This window comes from Podarcis muralis, chromosome 13 (genome assembly GCF_964188315.1).
Source record: "Podarcis muralis chromosome 13, rPodMur119.hap1.1, whole genome shotgun sequence".
NCBI lineage: Eukaryota > Metazoa > Chordata > Lepidosauria > Squamata > Lacertidae > Podarcis > Podarcis muralis.
The window spans coordinates 28,134,654-28,160,519 of NC_135667.1; the positions used below are offsets into that span (position 1 = coordinate 28,134,654).

Here is a 25,866-nt window from a genome sequence, read left to right on the forward strand (position 1 = left end):
CTGTGAGAAAAGGCCCTATTGATTAAGAACTCTGTAAATTTATTTATTTGGTTTTTCAGATTAAAGTTTTACAATCACATATACAACATGCAACACAAAAACAAGGTTCCAAAACATCTCCTGGACTTCCCTCCTCCCCTTTGTGGGTCCTATTTTTAGTCATTTCCTCCTGCATCTTTTATAAGAATCCAAATCTTTTACCTCTCCACGGTGTCCAAAATTCACCATTAAACTACAAGTGTTATTCCAATCCTACTAATTATTTTAGCTGTTTACACAATGGTTTTTAAGATAAATTATAAATTTCCCCCATTCCCTCTTGAAATTTTGGTCTTCCTGATTTCTGATTCTTCCTGTCATTTTTGCCATTTCGGCATAATCCATCAACTTAATCTGCCAAATTGATTAAGAACGTTAAGTATGCAGCCCTATGCATGTCTGCTCAGGAGCAAGCCCCAATGATTCCCACCATTCTGTCCCCAAATTAGCATGCATAGGATTGTAGTCCAAAGCAACAGGATGGGAGAACGTGAAGCACAGCAGCCTTGCATTTAAGCACAAGCATAGATATAGGAGTGGCCAGGTGCAAAAGGACAGTTGTGCAGAAGAGGAAATTTCAGCTGCATAGCTTGCATGGCAAGAAGACAGGGGCTCCTGAACCTTTAAATTTCAGCAGGTATGGCTTGCCAGGCAGGAACTGCCTGCTGAAATTCCTTTGTCTTCACAACCATTAAAGGTGAAGGCACGGCATCCTCTTTTTCACCTGGTCCACCTTATAGAGGCAAAGAAGGGATGGCATGCAAGCGAATGAGTCAGCTGCTAAAGGCTCTGCACCTTGGATTGAACCAAGGAGATCGTGAGAGGAGGGGAGCGCCCTGCTCTGTACCATAGCGCAGAAAAGCAGCGCATTCCTAGAGGAGGCTTGAAGCGAGTAGAAGGCTGCCGGCAGCTTTTCAGGCTAGAAGCTTTTGTGTGCCTACTTACAAGGCAGTGAAAAAGGCTTATAACATTGGGAACAGTGAAAGCGAAGGTCTGTCCCTCTCTCTTATAACACCACCACCAGTTGGAGTCACACCCTTTATCAAACCAAGGAGGCCAAACTAAAGTACTTCTTTATGCAACGCGTGCCTAAACTGATGGACCCTGCCACTGTAAGATGTGGCGGTAAGGTGAAGGTAAAGGGACCCCTGACCATTAGGTCCAGTCGTGACCGACTCTGGGGTTGCGGCACTCATCTTGCTTTATTGGCCAAGGGAGCCAGTGTACAGCTTCTGGGTCATGTGGCCAGCAGGACTAAGCCACTTCTGGAGAACCAAAGCAGCGCACAGAAACACCGTTTACCTTCCCACCAGAGTGGTACCTATTTATCTACTTGCACTTTGAGGTGCTTTCGAACTGCTAGGTTGGCAGGAGCAGGGACCGAACAACGGGAGCTCACCCCTTTGCGGGGATTCAAACCACCGACCTTCTGATTGACAAGTCCTAGGCTCTGTGGTTTAACCCACAGCACCACCTGTGTCCCAAGATGTGGCTTTTAAAAAGACTAGGACAAACTCTCTGAGAAATGGTCTCTTGGCAACAATTCTTAGTTACCCAGAGTGGCTGGGGCAACACAGTCAGCTGGGTGGGATATTATTATTATTATTATTATTATTATTATTATTATTATTATTATTATTATTATTATTATATTTGCCTTGGTAGCTGAAAAGGGACCTTCTACCCGTATGGCAGAGGCAGAATGATTTTGATTCCTGGAAAAGTAGAGATGAACAGGGGGTAGTCCTCTCTGTCAGGCCCTGCTTGTTGACAAGTGCATAAGGCGCATAAGCCATCTTGACTGTATTTCACCTCCCAGGGTCAGCAGCAGTGTTCTGTCTATCGGTTGTCGGGAGTTGCAAGCGGGGAGAGCACTCTTGTGCTCAGCTCTCCTCCCACAGCTAAGTCTTTCTTTTGGGGGGGCCTCTCTGTGTGTTTGTGTGTGGACTCCCAAGCCCTCACCCCCTCCTCCCCTTGACTTACCTCCCCCTCCCCTTCCCCAGTTCCACCCCACCTTCCCTGCCAAGATGGCTTGATTAAAAAGCCGCTGCTCCTGGAATAGCTGCACAGCTGGTGATCCTGTCAGCACCCCTGAGCAGAAAGTCGCTGAAGATTAAAATCTCCAATTAGCGGGAACGTGAAGCCGGCAAAAAATGCGGCAGATTCCAAAGCTTGGGAACACCTTGATAGGGCTTCTTCCGCACAGGATTGGGAATAAGCCCACTTTCCAGCCTAATGGCCAGATTTGGTGTTCCATGTTGGTTTATGCTGCCCACTGTTGGTGTGGATATTTATACTATTGCTACTCAGTCTTCTCAGACATGGCTTTGTTTTCACCCTGGGAGTCTCTTTCCAAGGCTTTTAACTCTTGAAATATGCGATTAGTAACGCAAATGTTTGTTTAGAACTTGGGTGTTTCGCATTTTGCTTTTCTGCGAGTTGCATTTCTGATCCTCGCCAGATTCTCACGCCCCAAAGACTAGTCGAAGGTGCAATCCTGTGCGTGTTTGCTCAGAAGTATTTCGCTGTGTTTGATTGGGTTTACTCCCCGGAAAGGGGACACCGGATTGCAGCCTAAATTGCTAATCCTTGTGAATGTAAGGAGTCAACATTATATTTAAAAAGGTGTTATCACTTGACCCACCCATTAGCACAGAATTTAAAACCATGGATTCTGCCTGATACCTTACAATTAGCTTGGAATATGAGCCCATGAATATCTAGCTCCATCCCCGAGAGCGACTATAGCTGTTGTCGGTCGCTGTAGATTATTGTGTGTTGATACAGAAATAAAACATTGAAATGGAATGCTACGCAGTTTAACGTTTTTCCCCTTTACTTCGGCATGGTTAAAGGACAAAAGCTGTCTTGGATTTGTGCCATTGACAGTGACACAAATACAGAATAATAAGAGCTTGCCAGAGTGGTGTGCATTCTGCCACGGAACCTCTGCACAAGAGTAAATACTGTATTGTGCCTCTTGCCTTCCTGCTCCCAGGCGGTTAGCAGGTTGAGGGTGATTTAAGCTGGGGAATCAGCATGAGGGAAAGGGTTAAGGCTCCTTCCCTCAGAACCGTAGTCCTGATCCAAATCTGTGAGTCTTGACAGCTGCTTTTAACCAAAGAAAAATATGTACTGAGATCATGGATCTCTTGAATCAGGTTTATTTTGGTCCAGAGAATTTGGACAAGGGATTGGGGTTACGTATCTAGCAGCTGTGGAATAGGAAAGCTGTTAAAGATGGATGCTGAGAAATAAGGCTGGGGCTTGGGCTTGGGCAGAGGTGGGGGGAGAAACCAAAGTTAACATCTTGGTTTGAAATGACTACGCAAATCTTTGCTTGCAGACCCCGTCTCCAGTAACCTTGTTCAAATGGAATCTGTTGTTGACTTAGCAACTGTTTCTCTGCTAGAGAATCTGTTTTCTTTTTTCCTCCTCCCCTTCCTGGATTCAGGCTTAGTTACTTGGGAGAAGGAGTGCATAAAAATGGGGCCAGGCCGCAGCTGATGAAATATAATAACGCCAACCACCGGCTATGGAAATCAGTCTGCCACGTCTCTTGTGCATATACACACGCATGCACACACACACACACACACACACACACACACACACAGCGCTAGCCGAACAGACTGGCATGGCCTTGTGTTGGCACAGGTTCAGAGAACCCTCCTGTAGCCTCTCTCTCCCTCTCCCTGCGTCTCGTTCGAATCAAAGCGCAGATGAGCCAATCGTAGCGGGATAAGGAGGGAGTTCGTGTGGCACGTCCTCACCTGCCATTTAATTGGATGTATTTTTAATTAATAGCACCTCGGGGACCGACATGAGACGCCGCCGGTCTTTGAATAGGGACTGGGGAGGAATTGGGGAACGTGCAAGGATTGGACCACAGGGTGCTCTTAGTGGGCAAACACTGCCATCAATCAAGGGCCACTTTGGGCTGTTTGGATGGATCTCAGCACGAAGGGAAATGGATAGTGCGCATGTGTTATGTGCATGTAGGACAGGCGAGGAATCAAAGGGAATAATTCGTCCTCCTTACTTCTAAGGACAAGCCCTGGCCGACTGGGAGAGGCACTAGCCTCAAGAGGCTATCTTTACTTTTGCCTCCAAAGAGATGAGACTTTTGTTCGTTGGTAGTTAAGCTTTGTTTAAGACTTCAGGGGAAGTGGCATCTTATCATCTAGAAATTTGCATTCCTGAGTGCCAGGTTGGTGGCAGCAAATGCTCAGTATCAGGAGAGAAGCCTCAGAGGTGCCCTGTTTATACCAGGGGTGCCCCTTCTGGAATTCAGTTGGGGTGAAGGCAAGCAAGGCAAGATTTTCACCAAGGCCAATTGGATGTATTCAAGATGAAATTGCAACCAAGCAGTGCATGTTAAGAAGAGTGGGGTATTTTATACACACAACCTATAAGACTGCGAGTGGGCACCATTCTGACACGCACACTTAATACATTTGCCCTTTGGATTGATTGTAACAATTGCCACACAGGCTGCTTCGAGACGAAATTTCTGCGGAGCACTGATCCTCTTAATTTGCTTGTGAGGAAATCAGACAATGGGTGCTTCTAGGCTGTCGCTATATTCAGGCAGGATTTCATAGAATAATAGAATTTGATCACATATTGTCCATGCAGATTGCACAATTGATTGGGAGGCCCTGCTTCCCCTAGATATTGGGGTGTTTGAGTTAAGGAAAGTGACAGGGAAGGCACTTGCTTTGATGCAACGTTATCCATCCTCCCCACAAACAAATATGGGTCATTGCTCAAGGAACAGGTCACCTGGAAGCTCCAAATGCTACATTGAGCAAATATTGCCCTACAGTTTCTAGTGCATTTTTCAGTCATGTTCCCTATTACAAGAAGTCCAATTTGAAGTGGGATTGGGTTTGCTGCTGGTGTGTGATGGAATCCCACCCGAAAATAGTGACAGTTTGGCCGTGCCCTCAGAATCCATGGACTGGATCAAACTATAGGTCAGGTGTGGGGAACCTTTGGCCCTCCCGATTTTGCTGAACTACAACTCCTATCATCCTTGGCCATTGGCCATCCTTGCTAGGGCTGATGGGAGTTGTAGGGCCAAAGGTTTCTTCCATTCCTGCTATAGGTGCTTTTAAGGAATAAGGACGTGTTGGCTGAAATGGGGAGCAGGAGGCAAAATGCTGCCATCTTCCCTCTAAATGACATTCCTGCTTCGTAAGTTCAATATATAAATGCTGACATTGAAAACGGGTTCGGGGGTGAAGCCATACATTCCAGGGCTTGGCTCTGCGAAGCTTCCCTAGGCTGTGAATCATGACCAAATACGCCTGGAAGTGGAGTGTATTACTTGTGCAGACATACCCTAAAATCTAGCCAACTATTTGCCACAGGCAGACTCAGGGCTCTGTTCCCTCAGGCAAACAGAAAGTATTCAGAATATTGTCTCCAGCTCAGCTCCCTGGCAATTTAAACTTTCCTTAAAAGAAGAAGAATGTTTCTAAACCTTATGGCTGCGACCGTGTGCCAGAAAGGTGCCTGAATAAAATATTCAACTGCCAAGGGTACAGAATCAAGTTTTCGTTGGTACAGAATTTGAATTGCCTGGGTACAGAATCTTAATTTATTTATTTTCTTTCTTTCTTTTTTTAAAAAAGTGCAAGTACTCAGAGTTCTGGGCATACTTGTGGAAAATAAATATACTTGTTTTAGCGTAAATGTAGGGTTGCCACTCCCCCACCCCCCCAAAAAAAACCACCCTTTGCTTTAAACAATCGCTGCTGCTTGATAGGAGGAGATTCAACAGTGAATGTGTTTCCCATCACTCTATATCTGTACAGCAGGAAAAGATTTGCCTGCTGAATGCATGCAGCTTGTAAAAGGCATGGAAGCCCTTCCATGAGTCCGTGCCTGTGCATGAGGAGTGTGCATGTGTGCATACATAAGAGAGAGAATGCTAAACTGTTCCACAGTCCAGCGTGAAGATGCAAACCTCCTCCGTCCATCCTGTTCTTTCTGCATGCAGTTTTTTTCCCTACCTGGATTGCTAAGGCTTGAAATAGGAAAATGCCGGTTCCCGGAAAAGTCCCAAGTGGATCTGGTGGGGAATGGACCTAAAGAGCACCATGCAGAGATTTCTGGCAGGCCAGGGAGAGAGCGCAGGGACACCAAAGCCATCTATTCACCTGATTTGACATACAGCTAAAAATAAAAACAGCTTGGGGCGGGTAGAATAACCAGCCTTGTCCCTTGCTTTTCCGGCAGCTGGACTAAAAGCAGAAACTGGAACACTAGAACCTGGTTGGACCACTCTTTTCTTGGTTGGTTGGCAACCCTGTTCCCGCTTGGAGTGGGAAGAAAATCTGTGCACCCCCCAAAAAAGAAGACCCCACTAGTTTGGCTGTTTCTGATCTTACTCGGTTGGGCAAAGCAATAGTTGGTCTTCCAAGAAGGTCTAATTAACTCACCTACAAAAAGCGAAAACACGCACACGGCCGTTTCCCCCACCCCTTATTCTGTCTGCTTTTTTTTAATTATTGGAAATGCTGTCTTCCGGCCTTGACTGCCACTGCCTCTGCAGAAGGGCGGCAAAGGAAGCCTGGGCTGGAAGAGAAACCTCTGGAAATGAGTGCACAGCTGGTACGGCTTTCCTCCTGCTCAGCTGCACCAGCCCCCCTTTGCCTTCTGGCGAGTCCCCAGTTGGCGGTGGTGGGGGGAAGGGGGTGGCGGGGAGGGGGGGAGGCGGAGGGGAAGGGGAGGGAGGGTTCCTGCTGGTAGAGAAGATGGTCTCTGCGGTGATGCGTGAGGGCAGCTGCCCTGCAGAAGGAATGATGGAGAGGGAGCTGGTTGGGGGGTGGGGGGTGGGGAGGGGAGAGTCAGGTGCTTGTGGTTTTCAATGTAGGCCACTCATTAATATTTAGTGTCATTGGAGGACTGTGGGGAAAGTGTGAATGTGCGGCGGGGAGGTTTAGCCTTGCTTGTGTGGCAGCCTCTGCTTGGCCTTCTCTGCATTGGAATTTGCTCTGCCCAGGCAAGGATTGAGGCCTGCGAGTTGCAAGGCCCGAAGAGGCCTCGGGGGTATTCTTTGGCCCAAAGGCTTTCGGACAGAGTGGGGAAAGTTGCTGCAGCTATTAGGTAAAGGTAAAGGTACCCCTGCCCTTTTCGGGCCAGTCGTGTCCGACTCTAGGGTTGTGCGCCCATCTCACTTAAGAGGCCGGGGGCCAGCACTGTCCGGAGACACTTCCGGGTCACGTGGCCAGTGTGACATCGCTGCTCTGATGAGCCAGAGCCGCACATGGAAACGCCATTTACCTTCCCGCTAGTAAGTGGTCCCTATTTATCTACTTGCACCCGGGGGTGCTTTCGAACTGCTAGGTTGGCAGGCGCTGGGACCGAGCAACGGGAGTGCACCCCGCCGCGGGGATTCGAACCGCCGACCTGACGATCGGCAAGTCCTAGGCGCTGAGGTTTTACCCACTAATTTGCCCTAACCGTGGGTGGCTGTGCTCCAGACAACCCCTTTTATCAAGGAGTAATGAACTGCCACCTTGCTCACAGATGACCACACACAAACATACACAGTCCAAGCCTGGTCCTGTGCTATAAAACATCCGCTATACAGTGGTACCTCGTGTTACAGGTGCTTCAGGTTACAGATGCTTCTGGTTACAGACACCGCTAACCCAGAAATAGAACCTCGGGTTAAGAACTTTGCTTCAGGATGAGAACAGAAATCACACGGCGGCAGCAGGAGTCCCCATTAGCTAAAGTGGTACCTCAGGTTAAGAACAGTTTCAGGTTAAGAACAGACCTCCAGAACGAATTAACCTGAGGTACCACTGTATCTGCAGGGCTGAGTATGTACAGCTTTTCATAGCACTGAGAGAAACAGTGTCTCTTGCTCCATGTCTGCAGAGCAAGCCACTGCTACAGGCAGAAGAGCAGGGGCTGGTGGGGGAAAATGGCAACCTGACGTACAAGCGTGTGGGGAGCTGGTTTTCGGTAGCGCCACTCCAGAACTTTGTCATGTGCTGGCTCTTCTGTATGATGACGGGAACATGGTAAAAGTTTTTTTTACCGTCTTGGCAAGGGCTACGGACAAGCATTTATCCAGATACAAGGTAAAAAGGTAAAGGAGCCTTGGACGGTTAAGTCCAGTCAAAGGCAACAATGGGGTGCGGCATTCATCTCGCTTTCAGGCCAAGGGAGCTGGTGTTTGTCCACAGACAGCTTTCCGGGTCACGTGGCCAGCATGACTAAACTGCTTCTGGCGCACAGAGGACCATGACGAAAACCAGAGCGCACAGAAATGCTGTTTACCTTCCTGCCAGAGCGATACCTATTTATCTACTTGCACTTGACGTGCTTTCGAACTGCTAGGTTGGCAGGAGCTGGGACAGAGCAACGGGAGCTCACCGTATTGCAGGGATTCGAACTGCCAACCTTCAGATCAGCAAGCCCAAGAGGCTCAGTGGTTTAGACCACAGCCACAGATACAAACACCGCGCTAAGTTACTGATGAGTGTAGCATCGTCTGAATTGACCTGGTGCATTAGCAACGAGGATGTGCTGTCAAAGCCAATTTTCACTGTCCACATTCAGCCCTGGAAGATGTGAATTGATAGCACTCGAGAGAAGCGTCCAACATTAGCCGAGTTTATTGTCTTCCTTACTAAAACCTGCTTCACTTATTTCAGAAAACCAGGGATATGTTATGCAATGCAGGGGAGCAAGGGCAGCTTACTGCATGTAAAATGTAAGGTGTGCATTTGGCCAATCCTCTGAGATAGAAAGTCTATGGGGACACTTTACTTTGTGTGCATAGCAGGGAGGCTGTATCGCACCATGCATGCAATATTCCTAGTTCCGAGAGGTATGTCAACCAGATGTAACCCATAGTCCAACCTACACACTGGTGGGATTAGAAAATAGGGCTTTGAGAAGACGGAAGTTCCTGTTTCCAGTTACTCCAGAGCCTCTCTTTTTAGAAGTTAAGCTCCAGTCTTAAAAGATGCTGCACAAACCACAGATTGGTGGGGTTTGAAATCTACTTTAGATGAGTGCGACTGAGGGACTGACAAATAAGTAGAGAGGAAGGGGAGAAAGATGTGTCGGGAAGCAGGAAAAGTGGGAATAATGGGGGAGGAGCATGGAATGACCACTTCATTTGTGCGAGGCATCTTCAGCTACTTGCCAACGTTGCACTTTTCTGCAATGACTTGGTTACTGCTTTGTGGCAAACTGCCCTGGATTGCATGTGCCAGAGGTTCATAGAATCAGAATTGTAGAGCTGGAAGGTTGCCAAACTTTGGGTTGCAAGCTTCCACTCCATTCCTTGGAAAGGCTGTAGAACAGTAAAGAATATCTGTATTTGACACAGCACTTAATTCGTTTTTTTCCTGATGACACAGATCAAGGCTGTTTTGACCAGGTCAGCAAAAAAGGCTAACAAGGTTTTGGCAAAGGGACCATGATTTTCATAATATGGCACTGATGCAGTCAAATTTTTCCTTTTAAAAAAATTTCCCTTAAAAATTCACCAGCTAAGTGTAATTTTGCTGAACCTGACCTGAGAAACTTTACACTGAACTTCACAGAACTTTGCTCCCCCAAATAGGCACATCAATCACATATTAAAGTATGTGTATGTGCTTTGATCTGTCATATTCCCCCAAAAGTTTACTAACTGTTGCACCGAACTCTGCAGCAATTTTCACGTGGCCATCCTCCCATTAAAAAAAAGAATTGATAGTGGGGTTGCGGGTCTCCTTTCAGCACAGGGTTGTACTTAAATGATTCTCCTAACTGTGGTCCCATGAATAATTGCAGTGACAAGAGATCTGTGGCTCTCAGAACTGTCAAGGGAAAAAATAATCTTGCCCCCGAGAGAGAAGTCTTACCATTTATTTGTCCCTTTGTGATTCTATGGCTCATATAAAGCCACAAGGCAAACCAGTCAATCTTGAATGTGTTTTTCAAAAGATGGTAACTGCAAGAGTTAAACACCCAGACCTTTGTGCAGCTAGATTGGAATAAAAAATGCTTGTGCATGAAGTGAGGCAGGGAAAAACGTGGAATGGTTGGCTGGCGTGTTTGGTGTCCAAAAAGTGATCTGTAAGCAGGGCAGTCCACCTGCTCAAAATGAGGGGTTTGAAGGGAACTGAAGCAGAAACTGATGGCAGGGCCCTATGTGGGATGTGGGAGCAGTCAAATACAACATTCCTTGTTTTGCTAGTGTGAACATGCAAGGGAATGTTTGGTCCAGCCAGTCTAAACTTCCTGTTCCTCCTGGCCTGGAGCATCCTTCCTTGCATGTGACTATAGGTGGGCGTGACCTTTCCAGACCTGGTAAAAGGCCAAGTCACGCAGCCACCTCCCTCTCTTCGATCTTTTTCGTCTTGCAAACTTCCTGATTCACCTGGACTGGACTGCTGGCTGCCAACCAGCAGCCCCCCAGGTTATCTCCCATATTGGGTAAACCTGTTTGTACATGTTTGTAACTTTAAGCCTAAAGTCTGCCTTCAGGGATCACACTGTTCTATGCCTGATCGTGAGTAAAACTGCTTTTTGTTACTTATGAATAAGACTGTTGTGTCTTTATTCTTTTAGGAGGGATCAAAGGGGTCTTACCTGGAATAATAGAACATATCTCAATCTGGGCAAGCCAGGTCGAATTGTTTATTGTCTTAAGAGGCTCACACGAGTCTGCAACCAGTTTTCTGCTGCGTAAGAAAGGGAATGCACTCTGCTAAGGGGGAAAACTTGCTGGCACAAGTTAGGAAGGATAATAATAATCAGTACATCCTCTCCTGCCACCCTCAACATTCCCACAACCATCCCAGGAACAAGGTGGGCAATAAGACAAGAGAGGGACAAGGGAAGACAAAAAGGGGCTGATGAGCTGGTTTGGGGCAGAGGAATGTGATATCTAAGGTATGGGGAATGGGTAGGGTCTAGGGGAGGAGAGGTAGAGAAATATATATAACAGAAAACCTGGAATAAACCCAGACTATCTGGGTCAAACAGCGACAGCTGGCAAGGAGGGTGCCACAGGGAAGGACAGCTGCCATCCATCCATGACCTGCGCACACACAGAGAGAGAGGAAGAGAGTGTGTGTGTGAAGCCTTCTATTTCCAATATGTTGGCAATTCTATGGCGATCACCCTTGGAAACCTATTTGTTCCTCTCGTACCCATCTCATAGAGGCTGGAGCCCGTTTCTCACAAATGTCGCAATTGCCATGTCTTCTCCCGCTGCCTTTTCTCCCTTCTGTGTGGCGTAAAAGAGCATTGCGTATCGTTACAAAGCAAACAAACCCAGAACGCAGCGATTTTGGCAACACTTTCGTTGAGTATTATTATTTGTGACTTTTTACTTTTACCCTTGGTAGTTGATGTTTACTAGAGCCAACGGCATACATTGTGTCCTGCAGGGTTACACAAGGAAAAAATGCCAGGATGTTCGACTGTGGGCATCTCTCAAGGACCCCACCACCACCACTATAGTAGTAACATTTGAGAGTGGGGAAGACAAAGGAAAGGGAAGAAAATTAAGGTGTGTGTAGAGGGGTGTGTGAATGCGATTGATCCAGTTGTAGCTACTTAGGCTGAGTTAGGGGTGATGAGGGTTGGGTTTAAGAGGTTGAGCTAGAGAGGCTTTGTTGAAAGGCTAAGGAGGGATCTGAAGAAATCGTTATGTCCTCACAAACGTAATTGACGGAGGGCATTCTGGACAGCAAGGGAGACTGAGGCAGAGCAAAGAGAGCACAAGACTGTCAGTTGAGGGCGGTAGTTTCAGAATCCAAAACACAGTCCTCAGGCCTGATCTGGCCCTCCCAGCAATTCATGATTGACCCCAAATAATTTGACTGTGGAAACAAGGTACTATGGAGAAACCATGGGCAATGCAGATTTGAGCGCTCAGGAGGGAATGCTTCAACGTATCGTGGGTTCTGGCAATGACCAAGTACAGTGGTACCTTGGTTCCCGAATGGTTTGGCTCCTGAACAAATCGGCTCCTGAATGTCGCAAACCCGGAAGTAAGTGTTCTGGTTTGCAAACGTTTTTCGGAAGCCGAACGTCCAACACGGCTTCCGATTGAGTGCAGGAAGCTCCTGCAGCCAATTGGAAGCTGCGCCTTGGTTTTTGAACGATAGGGAGTCGAACGGACTCTTGGAACAGATTAAGTTCGAGAACCAAGGTACCACTGTACTCAGGAAACACTGGGGCAGATTGGAGTACTTCCTGTTTCCTGGCTGCTGGGACTGAACCTGTGACTTGTCTGCGTGCAAGACAGATGCTCTACCACTGAGCGACAGCCAATATCCAAATATAATGCTGCATGTAAACAATGGGTAAGAAAGAAATTCCAGTGATTTAGCTGATTAATTGGTAGGATTAATAATTAAAAACAGTTTGATAAAAAGGTGTCCCCAATTAATCAGGCAGATTTTGAAATAATTAGCCATTATTTCATTAATACATAAACGCTGAGTATGTGTCATCTTTGAAAAGCCACCAGTCTCCCTCTCCCAATGCAGGTGGAGATACGTCTTCTAAAATTGTGCATTTTAAAAACAGAAACAAATAATATATTTACTTCAAGACTGCTGCTTTTATGTCGATGCAAATTTAATTGATTTATTAATCAATATGCAAAATTGATTGATTGACTACAACTCATATACATAGCTGTATACATGTTGCAAACATGTGATTAGAGTACTGAGTAATCCTATACATGTGCAGTCCAAAGTAAGACATATTGAATTAAATGGAGTTTGCTTCCAGGTAAATGGGTCTAGGACTGCACCTTGGATTTATGTAATCTGGGAGGGTGGGAGACCTTAAAAGTGGGGTCGGCCATGTGGCACTCTTCAGATGTTGCAGGACTACATCCCCCATCATCCCTGGCTATTGGTCGTGCTGGCTGTGGTTGCTGGGAGCTGGAGTCCGTCAAACATCTGGAGGGCCCCAGGGTGACTTAAAAAGTACAGTGGTACCTCGGGTTAAGAACTTAATTCGTTCTGGAGGTCCATTCTTAACCTGAAACTGTTCTTAACCTGAGGTACCAATTTAGCTAATCGGGCCTCACGCTGCCGCCGTGCCACCACCGCGCAATTTCTGTTCTCATCCTGAAGCAAAATTCTTAACCCGAGGTACTATTTCTAGGTTAGTGGAGTCTGTAACCTGAAGCGTATGTAACCCAAGGTACCACTGTACTCCTAAGTAGAAGGGCATGTATTTTCTTTAGAACATTTTAACACCCCTTTTCTCTCAGAAATATAAAATGACTTATGATAAACAATGCACAATAGTGCAAATTAAATGTTTCTACTGTAAATTAACAACATGATTGACTTCTCACAGCATTCTTTCTTTCTTTCTTTCTTTCTTTCTTTCTTTCTTTCTTTCTTTCTTTCTTTCTTTCTTTCTTTCTTTCTCTTGCTGGATTTGCAGAGTTCAACATAACCAAACTGAACAAAAGTTGCTGTTCAGCACAGCAAGGGCAGAAATTCAGAGTTAGCAACATGTTCGGCCCTCACTCTTTTACCACCCGTTGGAGCCACTCCTTGAAAGAGCTTTGCTCCACCCATTTAACAGCCTCCTTTTATTTATTTGTTTGTTAATCAAATTTATACACTGCCCTTCATTGAAATATCTCAGGACGGTTCCCAAGATCAAAACACAAGGTGCAAAAGTACAAATAGTTAAAACACAAACAGCAGAACCATAACTGCCCCCCCCCTCCCACAAACCCATTTAAGAGGTCACAGAATATGAAGCAGCCCAAGGCCTGACTGAAGAGGAACGTTTTTGCCTGGTGCCCTAAAAATATATATAATGAACCTGTGATCCCTTGCGGCTCTTGTGGTTTCTCACAACCTCCAGCAACGGGGAACAGGGCTGGCTTCAGGTTTGGGCGCCTCCCTCCACCCCACCCTGTTTGCAGCTATAATAGAATTGCACCAAGCAGCTGTCCTTTTAATTGGGTCTAGCCAGCCTTCCAATTTCCCAGGCTGCCTTGGAGCAGGGGCCGGGAACTGTTGGCCCTCTGGATGTTCCCGGAGCACAAATCCCACTCACCCCACACGCACCCGCATCGTTGGCCAGGCTCACTGGGGCCAGAGTTTCCGGAGGCTCACAGATTTCCCCACCCCTGCCTTAGAGGGACACGAGATCAGGGGAGGCGGGGGCATTTTGAGAAAGCAAAAGGTGGCTGGATCCAGCCTCTCTTGGTGCTGCTCAGAATGCTGGGATGGTGGAGGGGGGGATGAAATCAAGGGAGGACCAAGGCGGGCTTTAGCACAGGGGCCCTGGCAGCTGCCCAAGGATGCCAGGTGCTCGCGCCAACCTTGTATGTGGAAGATCTGCTTCAATAGCTGGATTTGAGATTAGGGTACATAGTTTACAAATTCCTAGTTATGGACTATTTTTCTCTCTCTCCCACCCCCAGTTCTCTCTCTCTTCACCCTAAGGAAAGGTAGGATCTTCCTAGACGTGGGGGTCAGCTCAACCTGCCTTTGTGATCCACGTCTGTGTGCTTGTGTGTGTTTGTGCCTGCCAATTTATTAGCGTTATTCCAACATTGTGATGCAGCAGGAGTAAGGGAAGCAGATGCTCCTTGGTTGTAGTCTTTATTGTTACCTAGAGACAAGCTACTGGCGTTTTCCCAGCCTCTCTCCCCCCCCCACACACACCCGCCCACCCCGCCGCACACTTCTCTAACTCAGTTCCCTCTGCATTCTGCAAAAAAAGAGAGAGGGAGAAATTTATGGTGTGCCCACACCATTTGTTTTAACTCCTTCCCGCTCTGATGGCAGAGAGGCAACCAACCGGGGTGTGATTGGTGCCAGGGCTCCCTAACAGGATCTGGGGTTGTTGTTTTTTTGCTTCCAAGACTCAAGTGGCCGTGCAGGCCTGCGCGCCTGCCCCAGAACATGCACAAAGTGCCTTCTCATCTATCGAAAGAGAACTAGACAAATTCATGGAGAATCAATGGCTCCAGTTGGAGGCAGAAATGCTTCCGTATACAGTGGTACCTTGGGTTACATACGCTTCAGGTTACAGACTCCGTTAACCCAGACATATTACCTCAGGTTAAGAACTTTGCTTCAGGATGAGAACAGAAATCGTGCTCCGGCGGCGCGGCAGCAGCAGGAGGCCCCATTAGCTAAAGTGGTGCTTCAGGTTAAGAACAGTTTCAGGTTAAGAATGGACCTCCGGAATGAATTAAGTACTTAGCCCGAGGTACTGCTGTACTAGTTGATGGAAACCACAGGAGGAGAGAGGGCTCTTGCCCTCGAATCCTGCTTGTGGGTTTCCCACAGGAATCTAGTTGGCCGCTGTGAGAACAGGATGCTGGACTAGACGGGCCATTAGCTTCACCCAGCAGGGCTCTCCTTAGGTTATTATGAACTTGGGTAATTCTGAACTGAGAGTTCAGAATTCCTGTCTCAGCCTTAGACAAACTGCAATTTCTCAGCCCTGGTTGTTCCGTCTTCAATATGGGGATAATTAGGTGGAACGGGGTGGGGTGGGGTAGAGGCAGGGGTGGAGGAAGGGGGTGCGGCGGGTGCAGGCTGCCCTGGGTGTCACCACTGAGGGACAAAATGGCACTCACCGCGGGGCCTGCAGCGCGCCTGAGACATGGTGGCTTGGGCGCATGCAGGCTCTGTGCTGCCCAAACGGTCCGCCCACTGCCTGTCAGGAGCTCATCCTACACTCGAGTAGGACCCTTGCAGAGACACATGCCCAACTGCCATGTTCTCTCCCTCCTGTTTGATCGTTCAGGAGCTTCATAAGCTTTCTTCTGCCCAAACATCACAGCAACCGATGCCAACCAACACCAGCACACTTAGGGATCCACAGAGTCTGTGCAGTTTGCATGACAGACCTCAGCAACTCAGCATTTTGGCTAATCTACTTTATTTACATATAAACACACACGGAGCACTGCAACATGGCTCCCTCTCTCTCTAGCATCAGACAGCAAAGAGAAAAAGAACAAAGGACAATAGTCCCACTTCACGGAACACAGTAACACAAACATCCTGTCTCCGTCACTTCCCACTCTGTGGAGTCAAAACATACACCGTCATGCGATAGACAAAAATCCCATGACTGCAATCATGGAGCAGGAATTCTAACACTGCCTCCCTCCCCCCCTCAGCTGCAGGGTGGCTGAGTGGGAGGTGGCAGGCAGACTCCAGAGGCCCTGCAGTGCGTCCCGCCCTTGCCCCGCCCCTATGGGTAGCTCGCCCTGCCCCTGGGTGCGCTGCCCCAGGCGCCCGAGTGGCTTTCTCCGCTGTTGGGTAGAGCAGCTATATTTCAGTAGTACAACACACCCCTTGGCATGAGGGGGAAAGTTCCAGGTTCATTCTGCATCATTGTCCGTTAAAGGATCTGGAGAGACAAGAGACCTCTGCCCCAAACCTTGAAGAACCATTGGAAGACCCAGTAAAATAAGAACAGTCCCAGCTGGCTGAACGGTCTGATTCTGCATAAGGCAGCTTTACAAGTTCACTACGAATCCATAGCAACCTCTCACAAGCCTGGAACTGGGGGCAGGGGGAGGTTTGGAAGTTTCCATGTAAACTTAAAACCAGCACCTGTTATGTTCAGGAATTACGGTTGTAGTAAGTGGAACGCACTCGCCGTCATCGTTTTGATGTTTCCACGGTACTGAAAGAAGCGCTTTGATCATAGGTTGCCCCTTAGCCCCCAGTCCTGATTACAAAATGCCACCTACCTTGAGAGCTTAATTAGAGGAAGGTGTGGTATAAATAGAATGCCATTGTGCTTTGACATTTCAAAGAAGCCGTCATCTAAGGATAGTCCTCAAAGGTGTTTTCTGGATGCAATAGTCTCACCGATGCACCTTGTGGCTGTTCCTTTGGCGCCCCCAGTGCAGACTCCAAAGGACGGTAGCTCTCAGGGGTCCTGGAAGCCCATGCCCAGCTGGACAGGGAGGAGGCAGGAGACAAAGGAGCTTTCCTAGTGTTTAGATCCCACACATTCTTCTCCACTCAGCTCAAGGTGGCTTACTGGTGGGACATGGAAGCCAGCAACAGTTCAGCGCCTTTTGTTCCACCTTTTCAATGCCTACTGGAAACTTCTTTTTTTAAATTATTATTATTATTATTATTATTATTATTATTATTATTATTATTATTATGTCAGGCTTATATAGACAATTAAGACAATCTTTCTATAATATATAGACAATTTAGACAATCTTTCTATAATAGCAAGCCGCTCTCTGATTTTAAAATTTGTATTTGGTTTTTACCATGTGTGACAGTTGCTCTGGTTAGTGGTATATAATTCTATTTATAAAAAGTAAAGGTAAAGAACCCCTGGCCATTGCCCAGAGATGGAAATAAGATAAAGTTCCTACCAGAGAAGAATGGCAGGTCAAATTGATGGATTATGCCGAAATGGCTAAAATGACTGGAAGAATCAGAAATCAGGAAGGCCAAAATTTTAATAAGGAATGGGAAAATTTAATAATTTATCTTAAAAACCATGGTAAACAGTTAAAATCGTTAGAAGGATTAGAATAACACTTGTAGTTTAATGGTGGTTTTTGGACACAGTGGAGAGGTAAAAGATGTGGATTATTATAAAAGATGCAGGAGGAAATGATTAAGAATAGGACCCACAAAGGGGAGGAGGGAAGTCCTGGAGATGCTTTGAAATCTTGTTTCTATGTTGTATGTTGAATATGTTGAATATGTGACTGTAAAATTTTAATCTGTCAGGGATTCGAACCACCAACCTTCTGGTTGGCAAGCCCAAGAGGTTCTGTGGTTTAGACCACAGCACCACCCGCTGTGGTGCTGTGGTCTAAATTTATAAATTGATATTTATAAATTGATATAGCAAACATCTGGACGACTATTGGCTCCCCACACATGAAATGGAATGATCCAGAGAGTATTTTTGTGATTTCTCTGGGGGACTGGTGGTGCGCAAACTCACTTTGCACAGGAATGCCCCTGTGCTGTATAGCCCGATAAAATCCTTAAACCAACCCTGCATTTTGCTGTGCTCAAAGCTTATTGGGTTTCGATGGGTTCAAGCTGATGATGTATGAGAAGTGACGCTGCCTGTGTGCTTGCCATGAACCCATGTATACCCTTCTACGTCTTCCTTTTTAATAGGTTCTTACAAACATGCTAGAAGTCTCCTAGAATCCCTCTTCTCAGAAGACTGTGGCATCCGTAGAAAGGTGAGTACACAGCAGGGCAACAGAATGCAAGGGCTGTTCCTTTGTTTCAGCACTTCCTGTCAAACAGAAGGGATGCCCTTTGATTTTAGATGCAGCCGAGCCGCAGGTTTCCTTCTGCCTTATACTTAGGCCTAGTAACCCTTCCATTCACTCCAACTGCACAAATGGCAGGCTTGCACAAGCCGTTCCTGCCCGGGAGACCGATGACCCTTCCAGGTGTTTTTTGGGGGGGCGCACAACTCCCATCAGCCCCAGCCAGTATGGCTGGTGGTAAGAGATGATGGGAGGTGGAGTCCAGTAATATATGGAGGGTCTCATGTTTCCTACCCTTGATTTCACAATCCACATAGTTATAGCTCAAGCAAACAAGGTGTCTCATCCTGGAAGTTCCCTGTCTGGTCCAAACTCAAATGAGTGTGTGTGTGTTTTGTGCGTGTAAGAAATGGGTTAAAGTATTTGAAATGGCTCAAGCATAGCATGCCACAATCCAGTGTGGGATTTCTCATTGGAAATAGGTGCTGGGACTCAAGCCTAAGACTTCCCCCTGGAGATCATCCACTCTAGTCCTAGCTGTGTTGGGGGCAGACTGAGATCCCTCATGGGGGAATATATGTCCACCACCACCCCAACACCTCCTTGGCACACATAAGGAATTTTGGCCGGGTTCAAAATGCATTTGATGGTTCCTGCAATTGACCATGAAATAACAGCCACCTTCCTCTGATGCCCATCTAGGGTTCACATCACATCTTAGAATTTGGTTCAATTCCTAGTATGCCATTGGTGCCAATGGTAGGAGTGTGTTGTTTAATAACGTGATGGCCAGTTTCTGTATTCTTTGAGGTCCTGCTCTCCTTTCAATGATGGTTCAGAAGTGTAATTTGTTTGTGCTTGCTATGAGTGGTCAATCTCAGAATAGGTATCAGCCTGGGGCATTGTTTGGAAAACTCAAAGAGATACATAAGCTCTAAAGTTCAGAGTGACTCTTAAATAAATGCATAGTGTATTGATCCCAGCAGTGAGTCTTGGTCGGGTTTGGTCATTCTGATGGTCCGACTCTGACCTGTTCTTATCCTGAGACTTCCAGGGCCTTTTGCAAAAATGTGGCCTTTCACCTCCCCTCTTGCTGACTGCACACGCTTTATGCTACATCAGCTCAGATAGTCTCAAGTACTGTACTTTCTGAGAGCACTGATAGATTTCTCTTGTTTGGGCTGGCTTGTAATGTCTAGACTGAGGCAGGCAGGCACTGAGTAATTTTATCTCATTCCTAAATCTGTTCCTGCAAGTTTTCTAATGCAACACATATCCACAAAGATAGTACAGTGTTACCTTGCTTGTTGAAAGGAATCCGTTCCGGATGTGTGTTCGACTTCCGAAAATGTTCGACAACCAAGGCCAGCTTCTGATTGGCTGCAGGAGCTTCCTGCACTCAATCGGAAGCTGCGCTGGCCGTTCGGCTTCCAAAAAGCGTTCACAAACCGAAACACCTACTTCTGGGTTTGCGGCGCTCGGGAGCTGATTTGTTTGACAACTAAGCCGTTTGGGAACCAAGGTACCACTGTATCTGTGTTCTGCAACAGCAAAGAAGGTGCAATGTGTTGGAAATTTCCATGGCCTTTTGAATTGGAACCAGTCTTCGAAAATCTGATTATTTTGAAGCGAAGCAATGCGTATGGCCATTATTATTTTTCTTGGCAAGGCCTTGCATGCATGGAACGGGCTGATGCAACAGCTGTAGTAGGCTCCACCCTATGACCTCTCAAGCCAATTGCTCAATCTCTCCCCTCTCCTGCCCCTGGGGCTCTGCCCACAGATCACAAACAGGGTCTGCTTTATTTCTCTTGCTCCTGTTGGACCTGGACCCTGGCTGCCTTAACTCAGGTGTTGCAAGGTGCTGACATGCATCAGTGCTTGAAGTTATTGACGCCGTGGCATTATCAGTTTTTCTTTCCTTTTTCTCCACCCTCCCTTTCCCCCCCTTTCTTCCTCTCTTCTTTCCCCCCACCCCTTTCTTCTTTCTCTCAGCAAGTTTTTATGTGATTACAAGCACTGCATGGTAATTAGTGCTAAACTCATTTGCACAACTACAGTTAATTGGCTACAACAATTAATTAATGTGTTGGAAATTTGGCACCAGAATAAAAAAAAAAGTTTTTTTTCATCAAACAAAAGACAGAAGTTAAAGAAGAGAGATGGACAGACGGAAAGGCAAATTGAGTGTGCTTGGATGGCCCCCCCTCAAACAGAAAAACAAGCTTCTCACATTGTTGTTTCCAAACTACAGAGTCCTTCAAACTTTTGTTTTGTATCCGTCACCTAAAATGTTTTAGTTGTCTATTTTCTCTTCCATACCTTATCTGTTCTCTCGCTCCTCTTTTTTTTTTTAATTCCTTCTTTTATTTTGTATTTCCTGTAAAAAAAAAATTTGGGGGGTAATTTTAATTTTTTTAAAAAAAATTTTTACAACTTAAGCAAACTCATTTCGCTGATAAAATATAGCATGACTAATGACTGGAGCATGTAGAAATCATTGGGAGAATGTCCTTGGAAGACGAATGCATTTTCAGCAGAATAATTAACTTAATTAACAAATTCACATGCATATTCATCAGGCTATTAATGTCTTCTCAGCTCAGCTTGATGAACATTGCGGTAATAACAATCTCATTTGCATACTGCATTCTACTGCTATCCAAAAAAAATAAAAAAAAATTAAGCAACATACACAAACACACAGAAAGGAACAGGCTTTTCCCCCTCCACCTTCTCCTCCCATCTTTCCCTTTGCAACATACACTGTATGTTTAGAATGAAGTTGGTCAATTTCAGCTTGCTCCCTAGGAGGCGGGAGCAGGCATAAGTAGTCAACTGTATCTCATGTATGTGAGGCGTGTGTGTGTGTGTGTGCGCGGGTGAACTTCCCCTATGCCTGTCTCTCTCTATCTTCCCTATCTCTCCCTAGGGAATCCTTGGCACGGGTTCCAACTTTTTCTTCACTCCTTCCCCCTGCTGCCAAGCGGCGTCAACACAAAATTGCCATTTTCCCCAGCTCTCTACGGAGCAATCTTGAAAAGCAGTAAGGTGTGACGCCAAAGGACTGCCAACTCGGCAGCAGTGCCTGCGGAGAAACCGCAGAATGGAGGCAGAGAAATAGGGATGGCTGGTGGTGGGTGCTGGGTTTTTTCCCTCTCTCCTCTATATCCTACACACACACACACACACACACACACACACACACACACACCCATTACTGGCGCGTGGAGCACTTGGGGGGAGGGGTGGCGGTGGGGGGAGTTGAGAGAGAAAGAGTGGGGGGGGGGGAAATAACGTAGCAGCTGTCAGCCTAATTCCACTAACACTCTGCTTGTGGTCATATTAGAAAAACAGATTATACTCCTTTGTGGCACTCATTTATTCCTGACATACGTTAACATTCTATATCTTAATTCTGCCCGCCTTTCCTCCGACCAGTGGACTTTGGGCAGTTGTTTTTTTCCTCTCTCTCTCCCTTCCCACCCAGCTGGGTTTGTCGAACAAGCTGGTAAAGCGAAATGGAGCAGAGTGTCACACCGCTTTCCCCCTCTCATCGTAATACCGGAGTCGCTCGGTTAAAGTGACCGGTTCAGGACGGACAAAGGGGAAAGGGCGGTTTCGCATGAAATGGCGTTAACCGGTGGAACTCACATCCACAAGAGCTGCTGGAGGAAGGCCCCCAGCTTTGGTGGCTCTTTCAAAGGGCATGGAGGGTAGCTCTGTCAACGGCAATCAGCCACGATAGCTGAGTGGAGCCTCCATCGTTTGAGGGAGTCTACCTCTGTATACCAGTTGCTGAAGGGCAAATCAGTCAGTTGAAATAGCCCAGGCATAGGAAAACTCAGCCCTCCTGATGTTTTGGGACTACAACTCCCATGATCCCTAGCTAACAGGACCAGTGGTCAGGGATGATGGGAATTGTAGTCCCAAAAAACCATCTGGAGGGTCGAGTTTGCCAGTGCCTGAAATAGCCGAAGCAAAATTCAAGTATTCTAAACATGCTCAGCATTATTTAATGCATTGACAGCGTGTTCCCATGCATGTTTACTCATAAGTAAGTCTCGCCAGTGTTCTTTTTCTAGAAAAAGAGGTGTTGGGAATCACCACCAACACCTCTCCCGCATTCTCTTAGAATGGCAATGGCGCCCACCTGAGAGGTGCCGGAACTGCGATCTGGCTGAAAAAAATCCCTGAGTCTCACCATGTTTGTTGGGGCTTACTCCAAAGTATGCGTGCATAGGATCGTAGCCTAAGCAACGGGCTCTTCCCAGTGACCTGTTTTATTGAGCATTCATCCTGATGTGCTTCCACAAAGGTCAGAGTGTGTCTGGTCTTTATTTTGTTCCAGTTTGCTTACAAGGTACAGGAGAGGAAAGATGCTGTCTCTGTATGCCCTGCAATGTGGGCTTCCTAGAACTGTCAGGCCACTGGTGGAAACAGGACGCTAGACAGATCCGTCAGAATGCTTCTTACATCCTGTGCGCTGGACGGTGCTACCTGTCATTGACAACCCAAAATGTTGGTTTTTGCAACCCTATAAGGATGCAAGTTAAGGGACGCGGGTGGCGCTGTGGGTTAAACCACAGAGCCTAGGACTTGCCGATCAGAAGGTCGGCGGTTTGAATCCCCGTGACGGGGTGAGCTCCCGTTGCTCGGTCCCTGCTCCTACCAACCTAGCAGTTCAAAAGCACGTCAAAGTGCAAGTAGATAAATAGGTATCGCTCTGGCGGGAAGGTAAACGGCGTTTCCGTGTGCTGCTCTGGTTTGCCAGAAGCGGCTTGGTCATGCTGGCCACATGATCCGGAAGCTGTACGCCGGCTCCCTCAGCCAATAAAGCGAGATGAGTGCCGCAACCCGAGTCAGTCACGACTGGACCTAATGGTCAGGGGTCCCTTTACCTTTACTAAGGACTCAAGTTATTCACTGCACCTCCCTCCCAAGTTAGGGCCCCAAGGTGTGGCTTGAAGGCTCGAGATGCTGCAACCTTAAAGCTAAGCAGGTCCAGCTTGGGTCAGTGCTTGGTTGGGAAGACCAACCAGGAATCCTGCATACGCCCCCTTTCGTGCCGTTACAAAAAAGAAGGCGTGTGCAATGAAGATGTGACTCAGAATGGATCCAGGCCAAAAGCTGAATTAGTGAAGACATCGCTATGCAAAAAAAAAACCTCAAAGGGGCTGGGGTGGGGGAGCAGCAAGATAGCCATTTGGGCAAAGGGACAAGGGAAGAACATTTACCACAGCCCTCTTGTTTCCATAGGCCCCAGCCCCATAGCGTTTCCACCTACTGTGTTCAAAAATCCAGCCTCTGAGCATTTGTGCAATGCCTTTAACAGGAGGCAAAGTGTGTGTGTGTGTGTGTGTGTGTGTGTGTGTGTGTGTGTGTTCCCCCCTAAGGAAGGAAGCTTCCCTTTTGAGGGCAAGCCCATTTTCTTAAAAGGATCGCTATAAAGACAAAGTGTCTTTGTCTTCTTCAGAGGTTCCCCTTCGAAAGGTAAGGCATTTTGTTTTCAAAGGAGCGTGTACAAAGTCGATGGCATCGCAGTGATCGGTCCCCTTAATTCCTTCTGTTCTGGCAGCTGGCCCAGAGGATGAAATTCTGACCAAGCCAGTAAAACTGGGGCTGCTTGGCAGCCCTGCCGAGTGCATACCCCTACGTAACGCAGATGAACTGTGCCGTTTGCTGTCCTGGGGTAGCCAGCCCTGCCCTTGGCTTCCATCTCTTGCTGCTGCTTCTTTTAAATTTTTTTTTAACATGGCGCATAATTGGAGGCTGAGACACAGATGCACCAAGCGGCAAGGCACACTTGCCTTGCCCGTTCTTGCCCGTTTGGCATCTCCGTTGACGAGTCAGTTCTAAACGGATCGCCTCGGCCTTGATCTCCCGCCCTCCAGGTTCCCCCGCTGCAGTCTCTTCCTGCCTGCTCTATCCATCCCCTGGGGTGCGCCTTCATCTTCCCTCTCCCCCTCGCTTCCTAAAGCATCTGATGATGGTTCCTCTTGGCTCTGAACCAAGAGTCACTCCAAATTGAACCAGATGTTCCCTCAGCCTCCTTTACAGCAACTCCTGCTTCCCCATCAGTGCACACTGCCTCTCTCCTGCCCCCACCTCCACCCCTCCTGCGTTTTCTCATTCTGGTTGCAAAAGAAGGGGGAAGGGAGGAATTCGCAAACACACACAGAGAGGAGTCTGAGGGCGCGTTGGAGTTATTTTGCATGGGTTTCAGTTTGAACCGTGCGCATGCAGAGTCTGGGGTAGAAATGTTCGACAAGGTCACAGGCCGCTGACGCCTCTCTAACATTTCTTTGTGCTTCGTGGGGCCAAACGACGCGATGGCTAGAAGACCCGTGTCTGATAATAAGATCACTGTGTCCTCATCGGTGCCACTGTTCAGAGCACAAGAGAGAAGTTCCCTGCCCCTAGGAGCGTACAATCTAAAATCTGGCACAGAGGAAAGGGGGGCATGAGAACTTAATAAGAACCTGATGGATCAATGGTCCATCTAGTCCAGCATCTTGTTCTCACAGTGGCTGATTAGATGCCGGTGGGGAAACCTTCAAGCAGGCCCTGCGCACAAGAGCTCTCTCCTTTCCTGTGTTTTCCAGCAACTGGCATTCAGACGCATTACTGCTTCTTGTAAAGTGGAAGCATAGCATAGCAATCATGTCTAGGTAAAGGGACGTCTGACCATTAGGTCCAGTCGTAGCTGACTCTGGGGTTGTGGCGCTCATCTCGCTTTATTGGCTGAGAGAGCCGGCGTACAGCTTCTGGATCATGTGCCCAGCATGACTAAGCCGCTTCTGGCGAAACAGAGCAGCGCACGGAAATGCCGTTTACCTTCCCGCCAGAGTGGTACCTATTTATCTACTTGCACTTTGACATGCTGTCGAACTGCTAGGTTGGCAGGAGCAGGGACCAAGCAACGGGAGCTCACCCCGTCACGGGGATTTGAACCACCGACCTTTTGATCGGCAAGTCCTAGGCTCTGTGGTTTAACCCACAGTGCCACCCACGTCCCCTGCAATCATGGCTACTAGCTGTCTATTGCCCTCTCCTCTCTGAATTGTCTAAGGCAGCCTTTCTCAACCTTGGGTCCCCAGATGTTTTTGGCCTACAACTCCCATCATCCCTAGCTAGCAAGGCCAGAGTTCAGGGATGATGGGAGTTGTAGTCCAACAACATCTGGGGACCCAAGGTTGAGAAACACCGGTCTAAGGATTCATCCACACTTTTACTTGACCCAAATTTTGAACGTATTGTTTAGCGATTAATTCCCCCGGAACCAAGAGCTTTTCTTGTCGTTCCTTGGCTGCGCCTTGCAAAAACCTGGCCTTACCTACTGAATCCGATCCCATCAGATGCATAGAAAATCTGTGGAGAGGTTTTCCTTAACTGAGCATCATTCCCGCAGGTAAGATTGGATTTTCACAAGGTGCAGCCGCTTTTCATACAGAAGGTCCCAAGTTCAGGACAAGGGGAGATCCCCGTCTGAAACGCTGAAGAGACAGCAATGGAAAACTTAGATGGCATTAGTCTAGTTGAGAGATGACCTGAGTTTCTAGAGTCTAAAGCCAGTTCTG

General features: G+C 47.3%; 1 protein-coding gene across 1 annotated transcript in view; it reads left to right on the top strand.

The window, feature by feature from the left end:
* CDK12 (cyclin dependent kinase 12) overlaps positions 1-25,866 on the top strand; it is a 105,399-nt gene that overhangs the window by 45,248 nt on the left and 34,285 nt on the right. Inside the window, exon 15 of the transcript XR_013390407.1 lies at positions 18,186-18,253. The gene's annotated coding sequence lies outside the window, so the exon portion shown is untranslated. The remainder of the gene's footprint in view (positions 1-18,185; positions 18,254-25,866) is intronic.